Below are 25,932 nucleotides of genomic sequence, written 5' to 3'. Positions count from 1 at the left end.
AGGACAAAAATAAGATGGCTGCACCCAAAGCTTCAAATAATAAAGATGAAGGCCTTCATCAGTCTGCTTGAAAGTGTTATCTCCTATAATATTTATTGCTGGTATGGAAGGCTTGGAGCTAGTAGCAAGTGTAAACATTTGTTAACACAGCTAAGATCATATTGGACCTCCAGAAGCAGTTTGTGGAACTGTATAAATGAGACTAGACAGAAAGCCTCACAGATTTGACAGATTTCAGCCTCTGTGTTTTGTATTTCTGATGTTTGCCTGATGTTTAGTAACATTTTGAACAAAAAAGACTTCTAATCTTATCTTCAAATAATAGTAGTTTTGATCTGTTGAAGACTTAAGAAGATGCCCAAAGTAGGAACCGCGGGCCAAAGTTGGCCCACTGTAACCTTTGATTTGGCCCGCCATCCCATCTGAGAGAAGAGTGAGAATGATGGAGATGGTTTGGGGCAAATGCCTTTAACACAGAGGTCGTCATTTCTAACCTTTTTTGTATTTTATTGCTGAGCTACATAAAAGCTAATTCAAATTAAATGTTTCAATTAAATGTGGTAAATCAGTCGGATTTTTAAAAATGTAAATATTGTCTCTCAATGTATAGAGGACAATGTAGAAAACATCAGCAAGCAAATCAAGGTAAAAACTAGTGTACGTCTGTTATTAACTATATTGTTTTGTTTTTACTTTAATAAGTTCATTATAAAATGTAAAAATACTGAATAAGTTAATATAAAGCAATGTTTTCTAGTCATTTTTCAACATTATTAAATAAATTAGGAAATTATCCATGGCAATTATGTTTACGATCAGTCCATCAGCCTCAATCAAGTTTTGTTTTTGGCCCTTCATAAAAAAAGGTTTGGGCACCATGTGTGAACATGTGTGTAGTTTCTGAGAAGCTGTAGTCACTTCTGTGTGTTTCTAAACTTCAGTGTATATTTAGCTCACCAGCAGATGCTGTTACTAAGACTTAAAATATCTGTAAACACTTCCTGATAATTAAAGTTTTTACCTTTACATGTGAGTTGAGACGTGGCTGGTGCAAAAGTGATCTGAGAATATAACTCTGTGGGTCCAGAACAACTCTAAATAACACAATGAACAAACAAATACAACATAAATAACAGCTCGAAATAAAGTACATTTTTAAGATCATTTTCTCCAATTCTTAATATTAAGTTATTAAGTGTGAGCGTGTGTGTGTTTGAGAAACTGGTAATGAACAGATACTCACAATACTGACTGCTTGACTGGACACATCTGGGTTCATGGTTCCAGTTTTATTGCTGTGAATGAAATAATGATTTTATGTCACTTGTTTTTATTTATTTATTACATTGTAGAAGGTAAATATCTGAGTCCTAAATAAAATACATCAGCAAAACTTACTTTTTTCTTCGTTTACCTAAAAAAAAAAATTGACTTTTGCATTATATGTTTATTAATGATGTTGACTTTTAGCTCACATGGTTAATTAAACAGCATGGAGTAGGGTTGGGTCGATAGACGATGCCATTGTCTATCGCCAATAGACATCACTATGCTGAGCTGGCATCACGATCTCCCCCCACCCCGTCGCAGCAGCAACCTGCTCGCAAAAATTACACGCTTAGGCCTCATTCAAATTTTTAGATTTTAGAACGAAAACAATCCATGTTCACACTGGTGTTTCATCTAGCATAACTGAAAAGATCTCCGTCCACACTATACCGCTGAAAACCCACATCACGTGACCACACACACACACACACACACACACACACACACACACACACACAAAAACACACACACTATGTCATGCGCTCTAGCATATGTGCGCTTCTGAGCTCCAAGCAGTCAGCAGGTGCTTTGAGCACAAAACCTCAGATAGCAGTGCACGTCTTACAGTTTATCAAGGATGTACCGCTGGATCCTGTCTCACTATAGTTGTTAAAAATTATATTTAAATAATCTTGTCTCTATTTAATGACTCTTCAGTCTTTTGAATCTACTGTATTTCACATCTTTCGCTTTCACGTCTGTACTTAGTCATTTTAGTGTTGGTTCCTGTTGGTTGTGCACCTTTTTTACCAAGCAAGTTTGTCAACGCCATTATAACAACACAGATCACTCTGCCTATTCATGCCAGAGTCCCTCGGAAAAAGAGATTGACAAGTGGAAATTTGTGTGTAACTTCTCTTTATTCATTTATGATTTGGTTATGGCTAAAACAAAGACCATGTGGGTCAGGTAGTTAAAATGCTAGGCTAAAAATTATTAATTTGTTATGAATTAATTAATTATTCATAAATAATTAATTCACCACCGACGCCAATGCTATCGTCCATCGAGATGTTTCACATTAGACATCGTATGATACCAAATTGGTTGATATCGCCCAACCCTAGCATAGAGTGTACAGTTGTGAACTTGACTTACTTATAAACCAGCACAGACAGAAGAATCCACACAAAATGACACCAACAGCAGTGGAAACCAGTGGTATAAGCCATGAATCTGTCAAAACAACACTTTAATACATGTTTATGTACGATATGGTGTTTTAAATATCACATTTTTGTGTGCATAGAAAGAAGTAAATAGTCTATGGAGATTCATAAGAGGATGCACTCATACACAAATGATTTAGAAAGAATACCTTTGTTTGTTAGATCTTTGGGGATTTTGGAAGTCTGTTGATCTTTAGGATTAGATTCTGGAGTTGTAAAAATAAAAGTTATCCTCATGTTGCAGCAGAAAAGGTTCAATATACTCTTTGAAATTAAAATAATATTTTGTCAGGTGCATGATTGAATTAAACACTAAACTTCACTCACTTGTTGCTGCATATGTTGGTGAAGCTTTTGAAGTGAGCTTTACTGTTGGAACTGCAATGACAATTTGTAAGATTTAAAATGAACATCGTTTTAAGAAAGATAATTGCAACTGATTAATTTTTTTTTAATGTTACCAGGTCTGGACATTGTTGAGGATAGTTATACTATTAAAAAACTGAAAAAGTACACATACAGTAATTCATTAAAAAAACTGTATTGAAAACTATCACACAATCATTCATCTTGTCTTAGTCTTTAGTCTGTCAGAGAAGCGGTTCGCCTTCAGCAGCTAATAGTATTAACCCAAGTATACAGGACCCAGGTGAGGAAGCTCCAAACATATTGGGCCGCAGCGCTAGCAATACTGGAAACACGAAATGCAGAAAATACCAAGATAGTTACCTGAACTATGGTTTTATTCCATTTTCTCAAAGCAAAGAGTCCCTGACCCAGCCACAGTGCATAATCTACACCAAAGTTCTTGCCTACGAATGCATGAGGCCGTTCAAATTATTAGGACATTTGCAGATGACTCATTCCCAATACCGCAAGGTGTACCCAGTAAAATGGCCTACTGATGTTTTGCTTTTGTATTTTACATTAGGTTATTATTTGTGCAAACATATCTAGATAGTAATAAACATACTGTATGTTTGAAACAACATTATTTTTCAAACCTACTGCAAACTTGTGAGCGATATTATTATTAGATGTGAAGGAGGGTCTTACAATATTTTCCAGGGAAAAGGGGGGTCTCAGGAAAAAAAGGTTGGGAACCAGTACTTCCTGCTTACATTCAAACATACCACTGAAAATCTCAGCTCTGATTTTGAATTTGTTTTTTGGGTTCAACATTAATAACAGTGAGTTTTATCATTTAGTGATGAACTTACCTGTGCTCGGCTTTGTTGTGATGATTTGCAGATTTGTATCTAATAATAACACAAAAGGTCACAAGAAATTGTTAGAAAAATGTTTCTCAGATTTAAGCTAAATAACTAAATAAACAAATTGTGTTTACTAGAAAAGGTTTGACTTATTAAAGGTCCATTTGTTGTGCTTTCAGGAGTGGAGTAATTCAACATGTAAGCAAGAGCTTGAACAAAATACATTTTTGAGGATCTTTATAGAGTGCAGTACAAAATAAAGGATTTCAGATGTATAAACTCAGCTACTCACAGGTTTTCTTGGCTGATGTAGTTTTCTGTTCAGTGGTGGTTGGAGTTGAAACTGCTGTTTATCAGAATTATAGAGTCATTTTACAATATTAGCAAACATTAAATCAACATTTGTTAAAGCTTCAGGTCTGTCAAATGCAACCTTCAGTATTTTTTTAATTAAAGGAAACCTATTATTATGTCTCTTTTTGCAAGATGTAAAATAAGTCTCTGAAACTTCTCATACACACTCTAGGGACATCAGATAATTTAAAGAAAACTCTTGAATCTGACCCTTTTAGGCTTTGATCCAAATTGTTTAATTTTGGTGACTGTCACTTTAAATTTCAATGAGATTGTGCTCTTTTCAAAGAGGGCGTGGCTACAAATGCCTATATGTGTCATTATAGATTATTAACTCTGATGGCAGACGACTGCTTCTCAGTCAGGGCTGTTTATGCTAATGAAGGAGAGATCATCACTAATGGGCGGAGCTTTCCCCTTCTGATGACACAAAGAGAGATCATCAATCAAAGTGTTTGTGCAGACTGTATTTGAGAAGTGTGATTATAAAAAATAGATTTAATTCATGTTTACCATGAGAGGCTGGCTATATTCACACACTGTTGCCAAAAAACTGTTTAAACCCCTTATAAAAGTGATTTCTGTCTCCTTAAATACTTCCAACCCCCAACTCAAACTATACAAAAACCACAATATGTACAGTATGTGTAAAACTTGAGATTTTAAGGTTTCTCTGACTACAATGCATGCAGTTTTTATTTGTTGACCACAAGTTTAACAACTTAATACATTAGATTTTACTAAGCTGCTAAACAGGAATAACCCAACTAGAGCTTACAGAGTACATTTAAAAATATTTGATAAATTACTTGCACTTATGTACAGCTCTCTCATCATTATATTTTGTATTTTACAATGAGCCAGAAACAAGCTTTTACTTAATGGATGTCAGAGACTGTGTACTTCTGACATCTTCATCTTTTCCCCTTACCAACTCTAGAGACTCTTCCTTCCTGTATAAATGTATCAGGTTGTTCTTTTGGTAAAATCACACTGTGGTTTAGCGTTTGTCAGAAAAAGACCTTCATTCATTGTGTGTGAAGTGCAGTTCACACCACAGAGATGCCCAACAAGAAAACAGACATTCATCAGATAACCTAAATAGCATGTCACTTCTCAGATATTGAATACTCTGAGTGGTAATTTAGCATGTCCAGTCAGTGAAATCTGGTTCTTATAGACCCCAACAGACAGAACACACTGATCTGACAAAACCAGACAAAACATATAATGAAATGTATTTAATTTGTTGTTCTTGCTTTATGGTATAGAAATAATACCAGACTAGTCTGCATTCTCGCACTATAAAACTCGTATATGTGAATAAAACTAAAATAGTAATTGAATCATACCTCTTGTGTATGGGTCACTGTGTGGAGATCTGATGTCAGGTTTAGTCTTGAGTGAATAATCACAGCTCAACTGTCTGATGTTTCCTGATCTACTCAAGAGTTCACTAAGAGTTTGATAAAACATACAAAGATATTTCTCTCCAGATGAACTCCACTGAGAGTCACGGCTGTACAGAAGAGCACCATCTCCAGTGTAGAGATCACAGGACACATCAGCTGTGACTGAAGCTGGTATTTCACATGATATGCTGAGCTGATCTTCACTAACACTGATGAAGGGTTTCTGAAGTGTGTCTGTTAAAGTGAAATAACCCACAGCTATAAAAACACTACAATACCAGTTTATAACAATGAACAGCAATTTAATATGTATAACTCTTTAATGACACCTGAAATAAACATACAGGAGATTTTGAAACAGATCAGTCACTACATTTCACTCGCAATATTTATAAGTACATCAGCATCTTCACTAACGCCAATGATGGGTTTCTGAAGAGTGTCTGTTGGAAGTCAAGTTAATAAAAACTCTCCAGTCACTGTTGCAGCAGAAGAATCACATAATATTATTATTTTTTTTTTTGCTAATATTAATAATTTAAGTATGTAAATATTCTGAAATGAATCATGTACTGTATGTTGGTTTAAAAATAAACAAAAACAGATGTTGATTCCATATCACAAAGTAATCTTCTATTAAAATGTCAGGTACATTGGTGTTCATATTAAAACATCACTTATACTGATCACACGCTAAACTATTTTAGACAATAAATCACTTACCGTAAGTCTGAATCTTCACGAGGAGCTGAAAAACAATGAAGATGAACAACTCCATCACAGCGAGTGCGAGAAAACAGACTGAATGAGACTCAGTGTGAATTAGGAAGTAGAGCATCAGACCACAGGAAACCCTTTGCTGTACTGGGGAGCAGGTGATTTTTAGTTAAGACTACTTTTCACTTTGTTTCCTGCTTAAATAAAAGATGATAAAAATAAGTGTAATTTTAAAAAGATCAGATTCTTTTTAAATGGTAATAAGTTTAACTTGATGTAATAAAAACAGTGATTTTATGAAACTCTTGAGAAATACTGAAGCTCACAGTATTTCTGTGCTCCAGGTCAGGGCTTCACCGCTAGAGTTCGCTGCTGAATCTGGAAAGACAATTCTACAGTAATCCATGATTTATTCAGAGTCCATTCAGTGCAAAATCAATCTGAGCTTCTTCATCTACCTTGGGTTGATTTGCCATAAAACATACAAAGATGTTGCTCTCCAGATGAACTCCTCTGAGAGTCACGGCTGTACAGAAGAGCTCCATCTCCAGTGAAGAGATTACAGGACACATCAGCTCTGACTGAATCTGGTATTTCGCATGCTATGCTGAGCTGATCCTCATATTTACTAACACTGATGAAGGGTTTCTGAAGTCTGTCTGTTAAAGTGAAATAACCCACAGCTATAAAAAACACTACAATACCAGTTTATAACAATGAACAGCAATTTAATATGTATAACTCTTTAATGACACCTGAAATAAACATACAGGAGATTTGGAAACAGATCAGTCACTACATTTGATTCGCAATATTTGCAAGTACAAATATTCTGATATTAATTGCATATGTTGCTTTTTTAAAATCTAAAAATGGCAGCCTTTGATTAAACGTATACAGGAATGCTCTTTAAATTTGTTGGGCTTGCTGTAGTTCATATTAAAATGTACAGATCCTACATTCTGAAATACTTTAGACAATAAAATGTTTTTATTCAACCTCAATGACTTACTGTCTCTAAACCTGAACCTCTAAAAGGAGCTGAAAAACAATGAAGACGAGCAACTCCATCACAGCAAGAAACTGAAAAACCAGACAGAATGAGACTCAAACAAAGGGAGAATTAGGAAATAGAGCATGAGACCACAGGAAACCATCAGCACATAGTAGTATATAGTACTTTCATATACCGTACTTGTTTCAGTATAGGTTTCCTGTTGAAAGGCTTGTAAAGCACCATTGTTAGGTGATTAAATCGTTTACCAAATTTGGTACAGGGTCCCCAGAACATCTGCGGGCCAAGTATTGGTGAAAATCGTGAAATCAATTGGCTCTCAGAATTGTGATGGGATAAGCCCTTGAGCTAATTCTAAATGACTAAGACCAGACAATGTGGTGCTTTACCAAGATTTCAGATTCGGACTGGTTTTGACTTATGCAATATGCCAGTGAGTTTTTACAGTTTTGTAGAAAAAGTTCCCAACATTACACTCAAACTACAAATAATTATTTTGTTAGTTTGTGTCCAACAGTGTGTGGCTTATTTGTAGCACAGTTGATCAAATCCATAATTTCTTATTGTTTAAAGAGTACAGGGCAAGGAGAGCCTCAGAGATAGAAAAACAAGTAGAGACAAAAGGAGCCAGCCAGGAGAGATAGGAGAGGGAAAGGGAAATCCTGAAAGTGGTACTCATTGCAGAGCCACGTGGGTAGAGCTGATCTCCAGCAAAGGGGATCTTGAGCTCCAGCTCCTCTTTGCTGCACTTCTTCTGCATGGGATGTCACTGGGGGTTGGGGTTAGGGGTGGGGTAGGTCTACGCATTAAAACAAATTATAGGAGAAGGAGCTGGAGCTTCAGCTCACCCCTCATTGCAGCCAAAGTGGCTCTGCAGCGAGCAGCATCTCAAAAACTGTGACTGCCTTCGCAGAGAGCCACAGTAGAGATTTCCTTATCTCACTTTATAATAAATGTAGTGTTTCTCCCACTTCCTCTATATTAGCTGTCTGTGGTTGGCCGAGCTAATCTTTAATACTTACATGTGTGCATCTAAAATGCTGATTTTGGCCTAGTGAGGAAATGTTGTCGCTGTTGTGTCTGCAGTAGTGGTTGGAATTTGTGAAATCACAGTGTGTTTTGATAATATATCAACTATATTAAAAACTCATATGTGAACAGAATGAGAATGATCTGATTTTCATAAAAGAATGACTTTGTTGAAAATAAAAGAAAGATTTTATTGCCTAAGTTCTGGTAGATTGGGTCTACAGAAGGCCTGAAAGTGTCTGTGTCTGTGTTTTGCTGGAATGACTCTGTTTGCTCCAGATCTTTGAAAGAACAGAATGATTAAGATTGATAAACAGTAGAAAACCATCAAAAAAAGAGATAGAGAGGACAAAAACAAAATGGCTGCACCCAAAGCTTCTGATAATAATATTTCTGGTCTGTTAAAACTTAAGAGCACATGAGTGTAGTTTCGATAAGCTGTGGTTACTTCGGTGTGTTTTTTTTTTTTTTGTTGAGAAGTTGTGTGTTCCTAAGCTGCTAACTCATAGTGTCACACCCCTGTTCAGATTATGGTTCACTCAAATCTCAACTCACTCAATCTCTGGGCAATCAGGACTGCCTCTAGGGCTTTATTAACTGCACCTGTGCCCACAGTTTGTCTTTTTCTGGCTGCACATGGCTGAAGTGTGCAGAGGACTGAATTTGATTTCCTTTGTTTTCCTTTGTGTGTGTATTTGACCATGTAAGTGGCTTTTGTATGATTTAAGTTAAGTGCTCCTATGTTTCATGTTTACCATATTTTCTGTTTAGAAATGTACTTTATTGGTAGACTGAAGCATTGTATTTCTGATATTTCCTTGCAGAAAACCACACACACACACACACACACACACACACACACACACACACACACACACACACATACCTTTCCTCTTGATCACAAATCCTTTTTGATGCTAATAAATGCAACTAAATGGAGTGACTAGACTGGACCTCTGTTCTTACCGACAGCACCACTGGCTTCAATCTAGCTACCAAAAATTTCCCTCCCAACTCCTTTTCACTTTTTTTTATATAGCTCACCACTCAGCAGATGCTGTTAATCAGACTTAAATTATCTGTCATCATTTCCTGAAATTGATCTTTTACCTTCACATGCGAGTTGAGATGTGGCAGGTGCAGAAGTGATCTGATAATATAACCCTGTGGGTTCAGAACAACTCTAAAGAACACAATGAGCAAATAAATAACAGCTCAACTCAAAACTTACTCATCCTACTAGTCTGCATTCTCACACTATAAACCTCTCATGTAAAAAAAAATACACTAGCAATTGAATCATACCTCTGAGTGTGTATGTCACTGTGTGGAGATCTGATGTCAGGTTTAGTCTTGAGTGAATAATCACAGCTCAACTGTCTGATGTTTCCTGATCTTCTCAAGAGTTCACTAAGAGTTTTATAATACTTACAAAGATGTTGCTCTCTAGATGAACTCCTCTGAGAGTCACGGCTGTACAGAAGAGCACCATCTCCAGTGTAGAATTTACAGGACACATCAGCTCTGACTGAAGCTGGCTCATCGGTGCATCTGGATCATACTGTATTCTTGATCTTCAGTGCTGAACTGAACTGGTCTATCAGGGATGGTGCAGTACAGGTGGTAAAAATCCTTTAGAAGAAAGAAAGAAAGAAAGAAAGAAAGAAAGAAAGAAAGAAAGAAAGAAGTACATGTGTATGATTCGACACTTTTGAACAGATTTGGTTCATACCTCATTTTGCTCTGTACTTTTGTGATGCTGTTCTTTGTTGGCCAAAACATCTGAAATGCAATGCAGAAGCACTATATCACTTTCAATTGCTTTGTCCTTTTAACAGAGTTTTTTTGTGTGTATTAAAAATCTTAAAGTACTTTGCCTGTGACTTAAGGCCTTTTAAAATGCCTTAGATCAGAGCAGCAAGTCTAAAATTCATATGATCATGGCTTTAATTTTCATGCAGAAATGTTTCCTCGTGTATCATTTTAAAGTAACTATTTTTAATTTCTGCACTGAGAATCAGTTCAGTGTTTACTGTGTTTGAGAATGAGCTGTATTACTGCTTCAGTCAGGATGTCATTCAGGGATGTGATTTATATCTTATATTTAGTTTTCCTTCTGTGGGATGCACTGTGTAAATAATACAACGATAATGTGCCTATAATGTGCATGTGAGGGCATTACCAATATGAAAAATTATAATTATACTACCAATATGAAAAATGAAATCAAATTCTGAGACGAACACATTACATGTGTTAGTGGGGCCATCTAGTGGATATTCAAATAAACCTGTACTGTATGTTAAAAAATATTATATGTGACGATTAAACTGTTTATGCTCTTTAACATTTGAATGTTCAACAAAAATGAAAATTGTGTGGCCGAGTTTCAAATACTTATATCATTATATATCAAATATATGTCCATGGTTAATAATTCCAGTGTCAATTTTTGGAAATTGAGATTTATACATCATCTACTCTGAATAAATAAGCTTTCTATTGCTGTATGTTTTGTTAGGATAGTGTTTGATTGAGAGGCAACTGTTTACTAAAATCTTGAATCTGGGGGTTCAAATAAATCTAAATATTACTGCTTTATGAACCATCTCTTTATTCAATCTTTGACACTTACACAGCAGAATAATCTTTTCCCAGACTATATTATGATGAATGTAGTATTTCTCCCACTTCCTTTATATTAGCTGACTGTGATTGGCCGAGCCAAGTCTTTAACACTTGTGTGCGTTTTAAACGCTGATTTAAGTTCGAGTTAATGTTGTTAAAGTTGTTTCTGCAAGGGTGGTTGGAGCAACTATATTAATAACTCGTATGTGAACAGAGAGAGAGATTTGATCCTTATAATAGAAGAGTTTTGTTGAAAATAAAAGGCCTGGTCGATTGGGTTTACAGAAGTAATTAAGACGATTAAATTAAAACTATATCTGTTATTTATTAATGTATTAACATTGTATCTTTAATACGAACACAAAGTTGCATTTTTTTAAACTGCTGGCAGTTGAGAGAAAGTGTTGCTGTGACAACCACAGCACGTCTTCAGTCAACAAAGAGGACAGCACAGCTGAAGACCAACTCTCTGTTTCTCTCTGTTTTGTATTCATTTTAAAGGTTAGTAAAGTACTACAATGTAGATGAAATACTATAATTTTATGAGATAAAATAGTTGTGTATAACTGCAGTTATGTGTGTTTAATTATCTGTGTTAAGTCATGTCTGTTATTTGTGAAGAAGTGGGTTTGTAAGAGTTTAAAGGATAATCTGATGTTAGCATGTGATACTGTTATTGTTTTATGATCCTGCATTTGACACATATTTGTATATATATATATATATATATATATATATATATATATATATATATATATATATATATATATATATATATATATATATATATATATATATATATATATATATATTATACATCTATCTATACATGTGATATCTGAGATGTCATGGCTTTTAATGTCATGTGTGATTAAAGTCAACAAAGAGGACAGCACAGCTGAAGACCAACTCTCTGTTTCTCTCTGTTTTTTATTCATTATAAAGACCTCTAGAGTGAGGTCTGCAACAAATGAAAGTGTGTGTAGGGTAGAGTGCTCCAGATCTTTGAAAGAACAGAATGATCAAGATTGATAAACAATAGAAAACCATTATAAAAACAGAGAGGACTAAAATAAATCAGCTGCACCCAAAGCTTCAACTAACAATATTTCCAGTTTGCTGAAGACTTAGAGCACATGGGTGTAGTGTTTCCGAGAAGCTGTGGTTACTTCAGTGTGTTTCTAAACTTCAGTGTGTTTTTATAACTCACCAGCAGATGCTGTTACCAAGACTTAAATTATCTGTGATCATTTCCTGAACATGATCTTTTACCTTCACATGTGAGTTGAGATGTGGCAGGTACAAAAGTGATCTGAGAATATAACTCTGTGGGTCCAGAACAACTCTAAATAACACAATGAGCGAACAAATACAACATAAATAACAGCTCGAAATAAAATAATACATTCCTAAGATCATATTTCTTTTTTGCCATTCCTATTATTAAGTTGTTTAAGTGTAAGACTGGTAATGAACAGATACTCACAATATCATTTGCTTTACTGGACACGTCTTGGTTCTTTGTTCTCATTTTATTGCTGTGAAGGAAATAATGACTTCATGCATTTATTACATTTAGGAAGGTAAATATCTGACTCTTAAATATAACACACACTTACCTTTTTCTTCTTTTACCTAATAAAACAATAATCTTCTGCATTATATCTTTATTAATATTGAATTTTAGTTCACATGGTTAACTCAATGGACAATTGTCAACTTGACCTACTTCTAAACCAGCACAGACAGAAAAATCCACATAAAATGACACCAACTCCAGTGGAAACTACTGGTAAGAGACATGAATCTGTAGCTGTGTCAAAACAACACCAACACATGTTTATGTATAATATGAGGTTTCATATTTCAAATATATCACTGTTTTTAGTGTGCATTTGCTACAATTTTAAAGATGGTCAGTCAAGAAGAAGGACAGTAACATTAATTTTGGGTGAAAAACATAAGCAAACACGCAATATCAACAAGTGAGGGACAAAATACCAAAACTAACTAAATGCAATAAAGTATGTTTATTTACAAAGATAGTGATAATAATAAGTGCAAAAATATGTATATATAAAAAACAATAAATATTTACAAGAATATACTGAAAATTACAGACAACAAACAGGACACAAAATGTTTGGTTGTACTGGTTGGCAGATTTTGTTTTGTATCTAATAATATAAAAACAACAATGAAATATCACAAGAGGAGTTGAAATTGTTAGAAAATTATTTTTCATGTTTTACCTAAAATAAGAGGTGTTTTCTAGAAAAGTTTTGACTTATTAATTGAGCTATGTAAATTAAAATGATCGTGCCCAACTGAGCCTGGTTTCTCTCAAGGTTTTTTTTCTTCACTTCCGCCATTTAGTGAAGTTTTTTTTTTCCCTCTCCGCTGTCGCCACTGGCTTGCATGGTTCGGGATCTGTAGAGCTGCGCATCGTTGGATTTGCTCTTCAGTGTTTGGACTCTCAGTAGTGATTATTAAACCACACTGAACTGAGCTAAACTGAACTGAACTTAAACACTACAAACTGAACTACACTGTTCCTATTTACTATGACCTTTTATGAGAAGCTGCTTTGACACAATCTACATTGTATAAGCGCTATACAAATAAAGGTGAATTGAATTGAATTGAACTATGTTGTGATTCAGAAGTGGACTTTACAGTTGATGCAGATAAAAACAGATATTTTAGCTAATTAACAGTATCACAGTTAAATGTTCAACATTTTATTATAGTATACTTATAGAGTGCTGTAGAAAATAAAGCATTTTTAGATGTATAAACTCAGTTACTCACATGTTTTGGCTGTTGTAGTTGTCTGCTCAGTGGTGTTTGGAGATAAAACTGAAGAGTTGAAGTTTGCTAAAGCAAATATATCATACTATTGATCACATACAAGTTTCTAAAACTTAAGAAATTCTCCCTGCCTCAACCAAAACCATACCACAATGTATGTGTGAAACTTGATACTTGTAATGGTTCTCTGACTGCAATGCAGTTTTTATTTATTGACCATGAGTTGACCAAGTTAAATACTGTAGCTTTACAGAACTGCTGCACAGGAATACCCCAAATTAGTTTTTTTATAAATGATGTGCAAATTTTTGCAGTTTCTCCTGTATAGATGCATCAGATACGATGTACTTCTGACATCTTTTCTTCTGACCAGCTCTAGAGACTCTTCCTTCCTGTATAAATGTATCAGGTTGTTCTTTTGGTAAAGTCACTGTGTGTGGTTTAGCATTTGTTAGAAAAATACCTTCTTTGATTGTGTGTGAAGGACAACTCACACCACAGCGACACACAATAGAAAACACAGACATTCACCAGATAACCTAAATAACACGTCACTTCTCAGACATTGAATACTCTGAGTGGTAATTTAGCATGTCAGTCAGTGAAATCTGGTTCTTATAGACCCTAACAGACAGAGGGAACACACTGATCTGACAAAACCAGACAAAAATTATGATGAAAGTCATTTTAATTTGTTGTCCTTGCTTTATGGTATAAAAATAATATTCTTACACAATAAAACTCATATGTGAATACAAAAGTAATTTAATCATACCTCTAGTGTATGGGTCATCTAATGTCAGGTTCAGTCTTGAGTGAATAATCACAGCTCAACTGTCTGATGTTTCCTGATCTTCTCAAGAGATCACTGAGAGTTTGATAAAACATACAAAAACGTTTGTCTCCAGATGAACTCCACTGAGAGTCACGGCTGTACAGAAGAGCCCCATCTCCAGTATAGAGATTACAGGACACATCAGCTCTGACTGAAGCTGGTCTTTCACATGATATGCTGAGCTGATCCTCATTTTCACTAACACTGATGAAGGGTTTCTGAAGTGTGTCTGGTGGAAGTCAAACAATATATAGTTACTAAACACTCTGCAGTCACAGTGGCAGCAGATGAATCACATACTGTACATGTAATGTTTTTTGCTTGTACAATAATATTAATATTTAAAAGTATACTAATATCCCAAAATCAGTCATGTATGTTGGTTTAAAAAAGAAAAGAAAAAGACAACTGTTCTCATGTGTATACATTCATCCATTCATTCATTTTCTTGTCGGCTTAGTCCCTTTATTAATCAGGGGTCCCCACAGTGGAATGAACCACCAACTTATCCAGCACGTTTTTGCGCAGCGGATGCCCTTCCAGCTGCAACCCATCTCTGGGAAACATCCACACTCATTTACACTCATACACTACGGACAATTTAGCCTACTCAATTCACCTGTACTGCATGTCTTTGGACTGTGGGGGAAACCGGAGCATCCGGAGCAAACCCACGCAAACACAGGGAGAACATGCAAACTCCACACAGAAACACCAACTGACCCAGCCGAGGCTCGAACCAGCGACCATCTTGCTGTGAGGCGACAGCATTACCTACTGCGTCGCTGACGTGTATACAGCAATCCTCTATTAAAATGTCAGGTATGTTGTTCATATTAAAACTCCACTTGTACCGATCACACATATTTTAGACAATAAAATGTTTTTCATTAAAAACATGAACAACATAAATCTCCTACTGTTAGAATGAACCTCCTCGAAGAGCTGAAAAGCAATGAAGATTAACAACTCCATCACAGAGAGTGTGAGAAAAGAGACTGAATGAGACTCATTCTCAGTGTGAATTAGGAAGTAGAGAGTGTCAGACCACAGGAAACCTTTTTAATGAGGGACTTTAAATAGGTAAATTTTTTATTTAAGACTACTTTCCACTTTGCATCTTGCTTAAGTATGCAAACAATAATAAAAGCAATATAATTTTTAAAAAGATCAGATTCTCTCATAATGGTAGTTAGTTTGACTTGATTTAATAAAAACAATGATTTTATGAAACATTCTAGAAATAATAAAGCTTATAGTTTTTCCAACACATCCTCATGGCAATTCGTAACCTTTTGATTTAGTCACAAATTCATATGAATTTGTACAATCTCATTTGTACAATTTAGTATGATTTACTTATCCCCCAATGATCCCCAAATGCCTCCTTTTTAAAATCATACAGTTTCGACTGACTTCGTATGAATTAGCTCTGAACTTTAACTCTGAAAGCTGAACTACACTGTTACAATTCACTATAATCTTCTATGTTAAGCTGCTTTGACACAATCTACATTGTAAAAGCGTTATAGAAATAAAGATGAATTGAATCAGGCTGGTATTTCTGTGCTCATAGTCAGAGCTTCACCGCTAGAGGTCGCTGCTGAAACTTAAAGAGGAATTCAGAAACCGTTTATGATTCATTTAAAGCCCATACAGTGCAAAATCAGCCTGAGCTTCTCCAGCTTTAGAACTATAACCTTGGGTTGATTCGCCAAGTGTATAATAAAAACAAATACAGATATCAAATATGGGTCACATTTAAACTGTGTACGCTTATTGCCCAAAATCAGATATAGTCAATTAGGGCTGTAGGATACTAGGAAAAACCTACATTGCGATATTTAGTTTTTCTGCAATAAAAATTGCAAAGTGGATATAATTTAATAGCTCTATTTGTAAAGAATTCATATTTTTTGATTGATTGGGATGATTCTGTAGGGTAGATAATCTACATTAATTATAATAAATGAATTACAAGCATATTTAAAATAAACTGTCAGTAAATTATTTATAAGTCTGTTCCTTTGTTGCCAGAGATTCACCAGTAGAGGACGCTGTTAAAGCTGACACAAATACTCATGAGTGTCACAGAATGTCATTCCTTATGAGTTGAGTTCTGTGTGAGTTATTGATCAGTAATGGTGCCAGTGTCACCACAAACAAAATTAGTTCAAATTGGCATAAAAATTGTGAAACAAAAAACATCTGCATCTGAAACTCAAACAGCTGACCTGCTGCTTTCACATCAGACAATAACATCATTCAGACAACAGTTGCACATAAAGTCAATATAAAAACATTTTATTAGCTTAATAATCTGTAACACATTATTTAATTGCCAGAAATTACATGATAAACTGGCACCACTTGAATGTCTTTTTCCAACGTGATATTCACACAAATATTTTCAGTGTTACATTGATTAAAAACAAGGCAGTTGAACATAAAAAATAATGCATCTTTTAATCATGTATATGAACTAAAATATTATGTATAATATTTGTCTTTAGCAGTGGTGCTTTGAGAAGCGTATAGAAGTAAACAGAGGGGTTTTGTCCATCTGGCAGGAAGTGTAGTTCATTTCTGTGACATTGTCATCAGAATCTGCAGAAAGACATTTTTTAAATTATCGTTTTTATTATCATATTTTTTATCATACTGTTCAGTTTATGCACAGTTGTACATTAAGATTTACTTACTGGTAAAGTGACACAGACAGATCAGACCTATCAGCGCAGACAGAAATAATCCAACACCAGTGGAAACCAGCACTACTAAAAACATTAATTTTAAAGTAACCACCACATGATAACATCACAGAAATAGTTAGATGTAATGTTTGTTTTAGTTGTACAGATATTCAGAAAATCAGTTTTTTGTTGTGAGTGAATGAAGGACCTTCAAATTGAATAACATCAGGAAGAGCTGAAACTGAAAATCATATCTCTATTCAATCATATTAGATTAAAAAAGCTGTTCTGTAAATTGAGGCTGTGATAAATTATAATATGAATCATTTGGATTTTGTGCAGCTATGTGGAAAATACGTTGTCAGGTACTACAGTCCATTATGTTTAAAAACAAATGCAAAATCTATTCATTATAGTAAATTGCTCTTCATTAATCACTCACCGGTTTTTGTGGCAGTTGTCAAAGTTTCTCCAGTAGAAGCTCGCTATTTAGGCAATAACATATCAGACACATAGAGTTATTTGTTTTTGAAGTAATGTTGTTTCACATTAGACATTTCAACTTACTCTGAACTGTGACTGGATCAGAGTGAGGAGATGGTTTCTGAACTTGTAACATCTTCACAATGTAGAAGCAGGTTATTCTCACTGATGAACTCTGATCTCCAGACCAAACACTGATCTGAGATGCAGTGAGAGAGAGCTGACATGAAGAGCTCAGATTAACGTGATCTTGGCTATTATCAATGTGAAAGACACACATCTCCATCTTCAGCTCTTCAGTATTCTCACAACTCAGCTCAACTGTGTCTACTTCCTGAAGAACTGAAGCAGATGCTGTCAGTCTGGCCTGAGGAAGACCTGATGAAGGAAAATAAAGACTAGTTATGGTCAAAATGCAACAGATTATTCAATTGCTTGGTTTGTTTGTGAAAATAGCTGCTTAGAGACGCATAACTGAACTAAACAGACTCTCTCATTGATGTTGTCATTAATGTTGGAGTTTAATCATTGACACATAACCTTAGTGATGCTCCAATTGATAATCACATTTCATGACTTAGCCGAAAGTTTACAGGCTGAGGAAAATGCATGTGCGCATCTGGGTTATATGTCAGTGGTGCTACGTATTTGATACGCTGGGCTGTTGGCGTTAGATCCAGTGTTTTTAGCTGCTGTGATGTGAGCGAAATAATAACCCCCATCTAGTATCTCATCCCATATTATGACCTCTCCTGGAATCTCCAGGAGTCTCCCGCATATCCAGAGGCAGCCATACCATTACTCAGACTGCAAAACAACCTGCCTTAGTGCTTTTAAGAAACATCTTGTCAAGAACGTTACCATAGTCATTTAGCATCTTTCTGCCCAATAACTTAAGCCTCATTTAGACTAGCAGTAACTTTGTAGCTGCCTGTCCCTCTGGGTGGCGTCCTGCTGCAAACACAGGGGTGTGTAGGTCTACAGTGTGGACAGTACAGCCTGCCTCTTAGAGAGCTGAGAGAAGATCACGTGAGTGCTACTGGTGCCTCTAAATGGCTGTCGCTCAAGAAAGTCGCTTTTCATTTGCATAAGGTTAAAGGATTCTCAACTTTGTTGCGTCGGATGTCCACCTGAGTGTGTATGGATGTTTCCCATAGATGGGTTTCAGCTGGAAGGGCATCCGCTGCGTAAAACATATGCTGGATAAGTTGGTGGTTCATTCCGCTGTGGTGATTAATAAAGGGACTAAGCCGAAAAGAAAATGAATGAATAAATGAATGAACTATGTTTAATAAATGCTTTCCAAGATCATTGATACTTAATGTTAGTTAATGCATTAACTACCAATAATGTATGAACCATTATGCTATACTACTATTGTAACAGGATAAATAATTTTCTTCATCAATGTAAAGCTGCTTTGACACATTTGACATTGTAAGAGCACCAGAGAAATGAAAAAGGTTACTAAATTTAACAAACAAAGGAAAAGGGAAATTCTCAATAGGATAAACACATATAGAATATTTTAAAAATGAGGAAAAAATAACAACAAAAAACATGTCTTATCTTAGAATAAGTCTTAGGATATCCCCAAATAACATGTCTCTGACTAAAAAATAGCCTAAATCAAAGTCTTAACTCACTTCGTGTTAAGTTTAGAACGTCAATAGCAGCTTCTCTTTACAGAAACATGATGAGAGAAACATACAAGATACATACAAAATACAACAGAGAAATTAAACCAATCATAATTAAACAAATAATAATTAAACAAATAATAATTAAACAAATAATAATTAAACAAATAGTACACCATAAATCAAAACAGTAATGCTTTTGCTGCATACTAAATTGAGACATACCACAATTTTAAAAAGTAGGAATAATCACCACTGACCATAAAATAGTTATGAATATTTAGTTCAGCTTTAGCTTTTATGACACTATCTATATGGCAGTATTGACCTTTTTCACATTCCAGGTTTCTCAGAAGCAGAAGTCATCATAGTTGAATAAACTTAGAGTGCAGTGAATGGGAGAATACAATTGTTAATTGAAACAAGTCAAATGAAACTAGTCTTCAGGCTCATCGCAGCATCTTGATCAAACTGTATTCTTGATCTCCAGTGCTGGACTGAACTGGTTTATCATGGATGGTGCAGTACAGGTGGTAAACATCCTTAAGGAGAAAGGAAGAAATACATACAATTAATGTGTATTCTGTTCATGATTGGACAATTATGTGGATTTGCTTCATACCTCATTTTGCTCTGCACTTTTTTGATGCTGTTCTTTGTTGAAAAAATCATCTGAAATGCAATGAAGAAGCAATATATCACTTTCAAGAACTTGCTTTGACCTTTATCAGGCTTTTCATGAGTCTTAAAAATCTTTAAGCGCTTTTCCATGACTTAAGGCCTTATAAAATCTATAGATTCCAAATCTAAAGTCTTAGATCAGTCTAAAATGCATATGATTATGGAATTATTTTTCATGCAGAATTGTTTCCTCGTGTTTCATTTTAAAGTATTTCATTTTAATTTCTGCAATGAGGATCATGGTCATAACCACTGGCACCTTCAGTGTTCACCATGTTTGAGAATAAGTTGTATTACAGCTTCATTCAGGACGTGATTCAGGGATGTGATTGAATAATTACAGTTTTCCCTTTTTCACACATCTGTGTAAATAATACAATGAGTCTTATAATGTGTGTGTCATGGAGCCACTGGGAAAGTGTTTGAATGAGAGGCATTTTTTTACAAAATCCTGAATCTGGGGGTTCAAATAAATCTAAATATTGAGGAAATCACATTTAAACTCTCTAATGAAGTTATTATCAATACATATTATTGATCAAAAATTGAGTTTTGATGTATAAACAGTTACAAAGTATCTTCATGAAACATAAGCTTCTTTACATTCTAAAGATTTTTGGCATGAAAGGAAAACCAATAAGTTTGTATTGTTGGCTATTGCCAGAAATATACCTGTGCATCATAGTCCAGGATCACATTTATGTGCACTCTTTTTTCACTAAATGTAATGCTCTAGGTAGCACATAAAGATTTGGTTTTATGTCAACTGTTGACAGCACTGACATAGAGGTACAGCATACAAACGCAATGGGTCTGATCAGGGAAAAAAGTTATTTCCACACTCAAGTGGTTGAATCAGAAGTATTCAAGCATCCTAAATGCAAAATTCATATAAAGGTATTACTAAATTGTTCTACACATTAAATGTAGTTCTCATTGCTGTATTGTTTTGCCTTCAATGTTTTTTTGGTTTATTTATTAAAAGGTCTTAAAGTCCTAAATTTACCCTCATAAAACCTCCAGAAACCCTGCTTCATAAATAATCTCTTTATTTAATGTTTGACACTTGAATCTCTTCCCAGATTGTGTCATAATGAATGTAGTGTTTCTCCCACTTCCTCCATATTAGCTGGCTGTGATTGGCTGAGCCACACTTACATACGTGCTTCTAAAATGCTGATTTTGGTCTAGAGAGAAAATGTAGTCACTGTTGTTTCTGCAGCGGGGTTGGAACTTGTGAAACCACATGTGCTTTTGTATTATAGAAACTATATTAACACCTCATATGTGAACAAAATGAAAGATTTGATCCTTATAATAGAAGAGTTTTGTTGAAAATAAAAGAAAGATTTCATCACCTGAGGGCTGATAGATTGGGTTTACAGAAGTAGTGTGTGAAGGGTCTGCTCTAATGTGCTGATGTGAATCCAGATCTTTGAAAGTACAAAAATGAAGAACATTATTAAAGAAAAAGAAACCAAAAACCGTTCTGGTCTTGATCTGATTTAAAACGGGAAGTGGGTGAAGTTTCTGAGAAGTTGTGGTCACTTTGATGTGTTTCAAGGTTGATTTAGCTGACCAGCAGACGTCTGTAACAAACTCAAATAATCTGGGATCATTTTCTGAGAATGGTTATCTTTTACCTTCATATATGGGTTGAGATGTGGCCGGTATAGAAGTGATCAGAGAATACATCTCTTTTGGTCCAGAACAACTCTGAAAACACAATGAACAACATCTTTCAATCATTCTCATTACTTTTGCTATAAGGCTAATAGTTTTTTTTGTGAGACTGTTAATGAATAGATACTCACCATACCGATTCCTTGACTGGACACATCGGGGCTCATTGTTCCAGTTTTATTGCTGCAAATGAAATATTGAGCTTTATTGCATTTTTAGATCCATTTATTACTTTGAAGAAGCTAAATATCAGATCCTAGAAAAAAATCCTGACTTTTAAATACAATGCATGAGAGACACACCTTTTTCTTCTTCTTTTACCTATAGAAAACAATAAACTCCTGCATTATTTGTTTATTGATACTGAATTTTAGATCACATGGTAAGTTGTCAACTACTGTGATCTTGACTTACTTGCAAACCAGCACAGACTGAAGAATCCACATAAAATGACACCAACACCAGTGGAAATCAGTGGTATCAGCCATGTAGCTGTATCTGTGTCAACAGAACACCAACACATTAATACATGTTTATGTACAGTATGACGTTTCATATATCCTATTTATAATTTATGCCTTGAAAATAATCAACCTAGACTCGTTGGACATATGTGCCCTGTGATGCATCTTTGAGAATGGGGTATATGCACACAGACTTTTAATTTCAGTCAGCCAGCCTCAGGGCTTCCGGTTAATTGTCAACCCATACAAAATCGCCATGTTTAGGATCTGATTTCTTTTAAAAACAACGATCTTCACTGCCTGGGTGAGATACGGTATAAAGTGGGTAACAGACCAAACAAGAAGCACTGCATTAAATGATATTTTTCAGCACCATGTCTTTAAAATATGGAATTGGAATAATGGAATTTGAAGATTGAATTTAAAGAATGGAATTTCTGCACTAGCCTGCTGCTAATGACAGCGTCTTTTGTCTCTTTTTACGCTTGAACAACTAAATGAATGCTTAAGTCTATTTAACTGAATGTATTGTGATTACATTACAACACCGATGCTGTAAAATGAAGCGTATAAATTGAACTTTCACTAGAAATTCATCATTGACTGATAAACACTAGCTGTGCATATTTGCCATTGAAAAAGATTTTTTTCTTGCAGTTTCTGTTTTCACAAATTCACTAGAGGTGGTTTGACATCCTCAAATAAGTTACTGGGTCAGCACCAATAGCCTAGTGGAACTGTGTGCTGACATATAGCACTGAAGTGCTCACGGTAACCTGAGTTCGATTCCCGGCTCAAGGTCCTTTGCCGATCCTTCCCCTCTCTCTGCTCCCAAAACTTTCCTGTCTGAAATCTCTACTGTCCTATATCATAACAAAGGTCAAAACCCCTGAAAAATATGTCATATTTTCTCATACGTGCCATTTCTCGTAAATCCACCAGAGGCCACTGTGCACATTTCTGGCTGTCTCAACTTCCTTTAATCTCATGCGCATCCATGAGAGAAGACGATCAGCTTTTTAGACTTAATATATCAGCTTGATATTGACTGGCCCACCATTCTGTAGCAGAGGCCAGCTAATGAAGTGCTATGCAGGTAAACCTCACTCCTCTGAGCTCTAAAGGTGCTCTAGCGACAGACACTAGAGACCATGGTCTTTATCATTCTTGATAGAGCAACCGACTCCCATGTGAAAAGTTGCCGGTTCGATCCCAGCTGAGAGCGAGTTGCATGGTGTAGGACCGGTGGGGTTACATTGGTGCCGTGACTCAGATGGGAGTGAGGTTTAAGGGTGTAAGTGTAACAGAGGCCAGCTACTGTAATAAAGTCCTGTGCAGGTAAAATCTCACTCCTCTGACCTCTAAAGGTGCTCTAGCGACAGATGCTAGAGGCCATGGTCTTTAGTCTTGTTAGAGCAACCGACTCCCATACAAAGAGTTGCCGGTTCGATCCCAGCTGGGTAGTGTAGGACCAGCGGGGTTACACTTCTACCATGGTCTCATACTGCTTTTTTTATGCTGGGGTTTTTTGCCTGATTTCTGGAACCATCCTTTGCCGCACTTGAACCCCTGTCTGCTCTGCCCCTTGTCCCAAGTTTGACACTGTTCGTATTGAGCTACCAAGCAAACCAGTCATACCAGAAAAAGCTGTTCATGCAGACAAATGCTATTAGCGGTACCGCTCTGTAGCTTTCGTTTAGGGATCTTTTGGTGAAGCTTTTGTAGTGGACTTTACTGTTGAATCTACAATGAGAATGTTGTAAGCAAGATTTAAAATGTAAATTGTTTTTAAAAGATGAATACTTCTGATATTTTTTAAACATTACCAGCAGGGCTTGACATTGATATGTTGTAATTGCAATCCTTTACAATAGCATTGCTTTATCAGAGATTAACTTCCCATTTATGTATAGTTAACTGGTGATCGGGAACCTTTAGCCCGGACAAACTACTGTGCATTAGATACATGACAATAATTTTTTTTTTAAACATCTATTGTTTTTTAAGAACATATTTGTTGAATAAAATGTAATGTATATAGCTGTATTTTGCTTGTTTTGACACATTATTTAAAGTTTGTGGCAAGGAAATAATTAGTTTGGTGTGGCCAGAGAAAAGCAAATCGGTAAATTCTTAGTGTTAAGCAAAATTAATGTGAAATAAAAACTATTTGCAACGTGAAACTGTGAAGCCATAGCTCGTTTGCTCATGCTCATTGAGCAAGGTCATACACAACGAACAAAAATAAGGCATGTGGGAAAACGCTAAATCTAAATTAAGTGATTTTAGCATGCCAAAGTCAAATTTATGCATATAAAATATATTTCCTCAACAACAAAATTGTGGCTAGTGAAAATGGCGAGTGGCTAGTCATGTTGGAAAACTACTAGCCACAGTGACTGGTGATCACAAAAGTTAATGTCAAGCCCTGGTTACCAGGACCGGATGTTGTTGAGGTAGCTGACTGTTGCTGAAAAATACATTGAAAGTGCAACATGTTAGTTTCACTAAACCCTACAGATGTTTTGTTTTGTTGTTGTTGTTAAATGTGTTTTTGAATTCAACCCAAACACGTTTCTGTGTCTGCTTGTGAGGTCTTTGCAGTGGACGTTGCTGTTAAAAATGCAGTAAGAACATACAAGTTGGATTTTGTTTGGAAAGTGTTTTTAAGAAAGTTCAGTGCTCCTGATGATATTTTTTAAAAGTTACCATGTGGGGGGATCGTTGAGGAACTTTTCTCACTTGGTTTGGGGTCTGTGGGTGAAGCTTTTGCAGTGGAATTTGCTGTTGAAACAACAATGAGAATGTTGCAAGTTGTGTTTAAATGTAAATTGTTTAAAGAAAGACAATGATATTTTTCAAAAGTTACCATGTCTAGAGGTCGTCGGGATGACAGTAACAGTTGCTGAAAAAAAGATTTAAATAGCGACAAATGAGTTTCAATAAACACTATAAAAGAACCATTGTCTTACACCATGTCCTAACAATATGCGGCATGAAAACCAATTTGTATGTATTTGTAGGCAACACAACAGAAATAAAAAAAAACAGCACAGATAAGTGCACTACACTCCAATGAAATAGACACGTTTATATAATTACAAAATATTAAACCTTATATGCATTATTAAAAGTACATACTGAGTGACTTATATTCCTGATTTGCTCTGAGTAATGTTCATATATAAACTAGGATATAGCCCAGATTTTTTTCTTTGTTTGTTTTTTTACTATCTGAGCTAAACTTTATGCTGGTGCTTTCAGTATGGCTATAACATTTAACACATGATAAAGAATATAATCAACATTTGAGGTGATCATTGTCATAGTAGTTTTTGCTGTTGTTCAGCTGCGGCATCACCAAAAAAGAAAGTAAAGTAGAAACTTTGTGGGTTGCAGCTGCAGATGGTTTAGACAAAACCTCAGAACTCATCTGGTTAGAACAGAGGTGATAAATGCATGCATAATAATTGAACACTAACAGTACTCACATGTTTGTGTGTCCTTTTGTGAAGCTTTTGGGGTGAGCTTTGCTGTTGAAACTCCAAAAAGAACATCATATGGACTTTTGTCTTAAGAAAGACTATTATTTCTTTATGTTGTGCTAAACTAATCATTGTAAGGTATTTAAAAAGGGTGTGATGTGTATATGATATGAATACATTTATGACAATTAGAGCATCAGGCCATATTGTATAACACATCTGTCTATAAGCTAAACCCAGTGTGCTTTATTATTGGGTGAAACATGCAATGTGCATCCAGAATGTCTTTG

General features: G+C 35.4%; 1 long non-coding RNA gene across 1 annotated transcript; it reads right to left on the bottom strand.

Annotated features, from left to right (window-relative positions):
* Nucleotides 1-22,111: 22,111 nt before the first annotated feature.
* On the bottom strand, nt 22,112-25,087 carry LOC130237226 (uncharacterized). Its single transcript, XR_008838530.1, has 3 exons — nt 25,027-25,087; nt 24,867-24,941; nt 22,112-22,191 (listed from the first exon to the last, which is right to left on the bottom strand). It is a non-coding gene; the product is annotated as an uncharacterized LOC130237226 (long non-coding RNA).
* Nucleotides 25,088-25,932: the final 845 nt, after the last annotated feature.

The sequence above is a fragment of the Danio aesculapii genome, chromosome 11 (assembly GCF_903798145.1).
Source record: "Danio aesculapii chromosome 11, fDanAes4.1, whole genome shotgun sequence".
In the NCBI taxonomy this organism is placed as follows: Eukaryota; Metazoa; Chordata; class Actinopteri; order Cypriniformes; family Danionidae; genus Danio; species Danio aesculapii.
The sequence above is the reverse complement of the archived record's forward strand: the minus strand, read 5'-3'. Positions and strand labels throughout refer to the sequence as shown.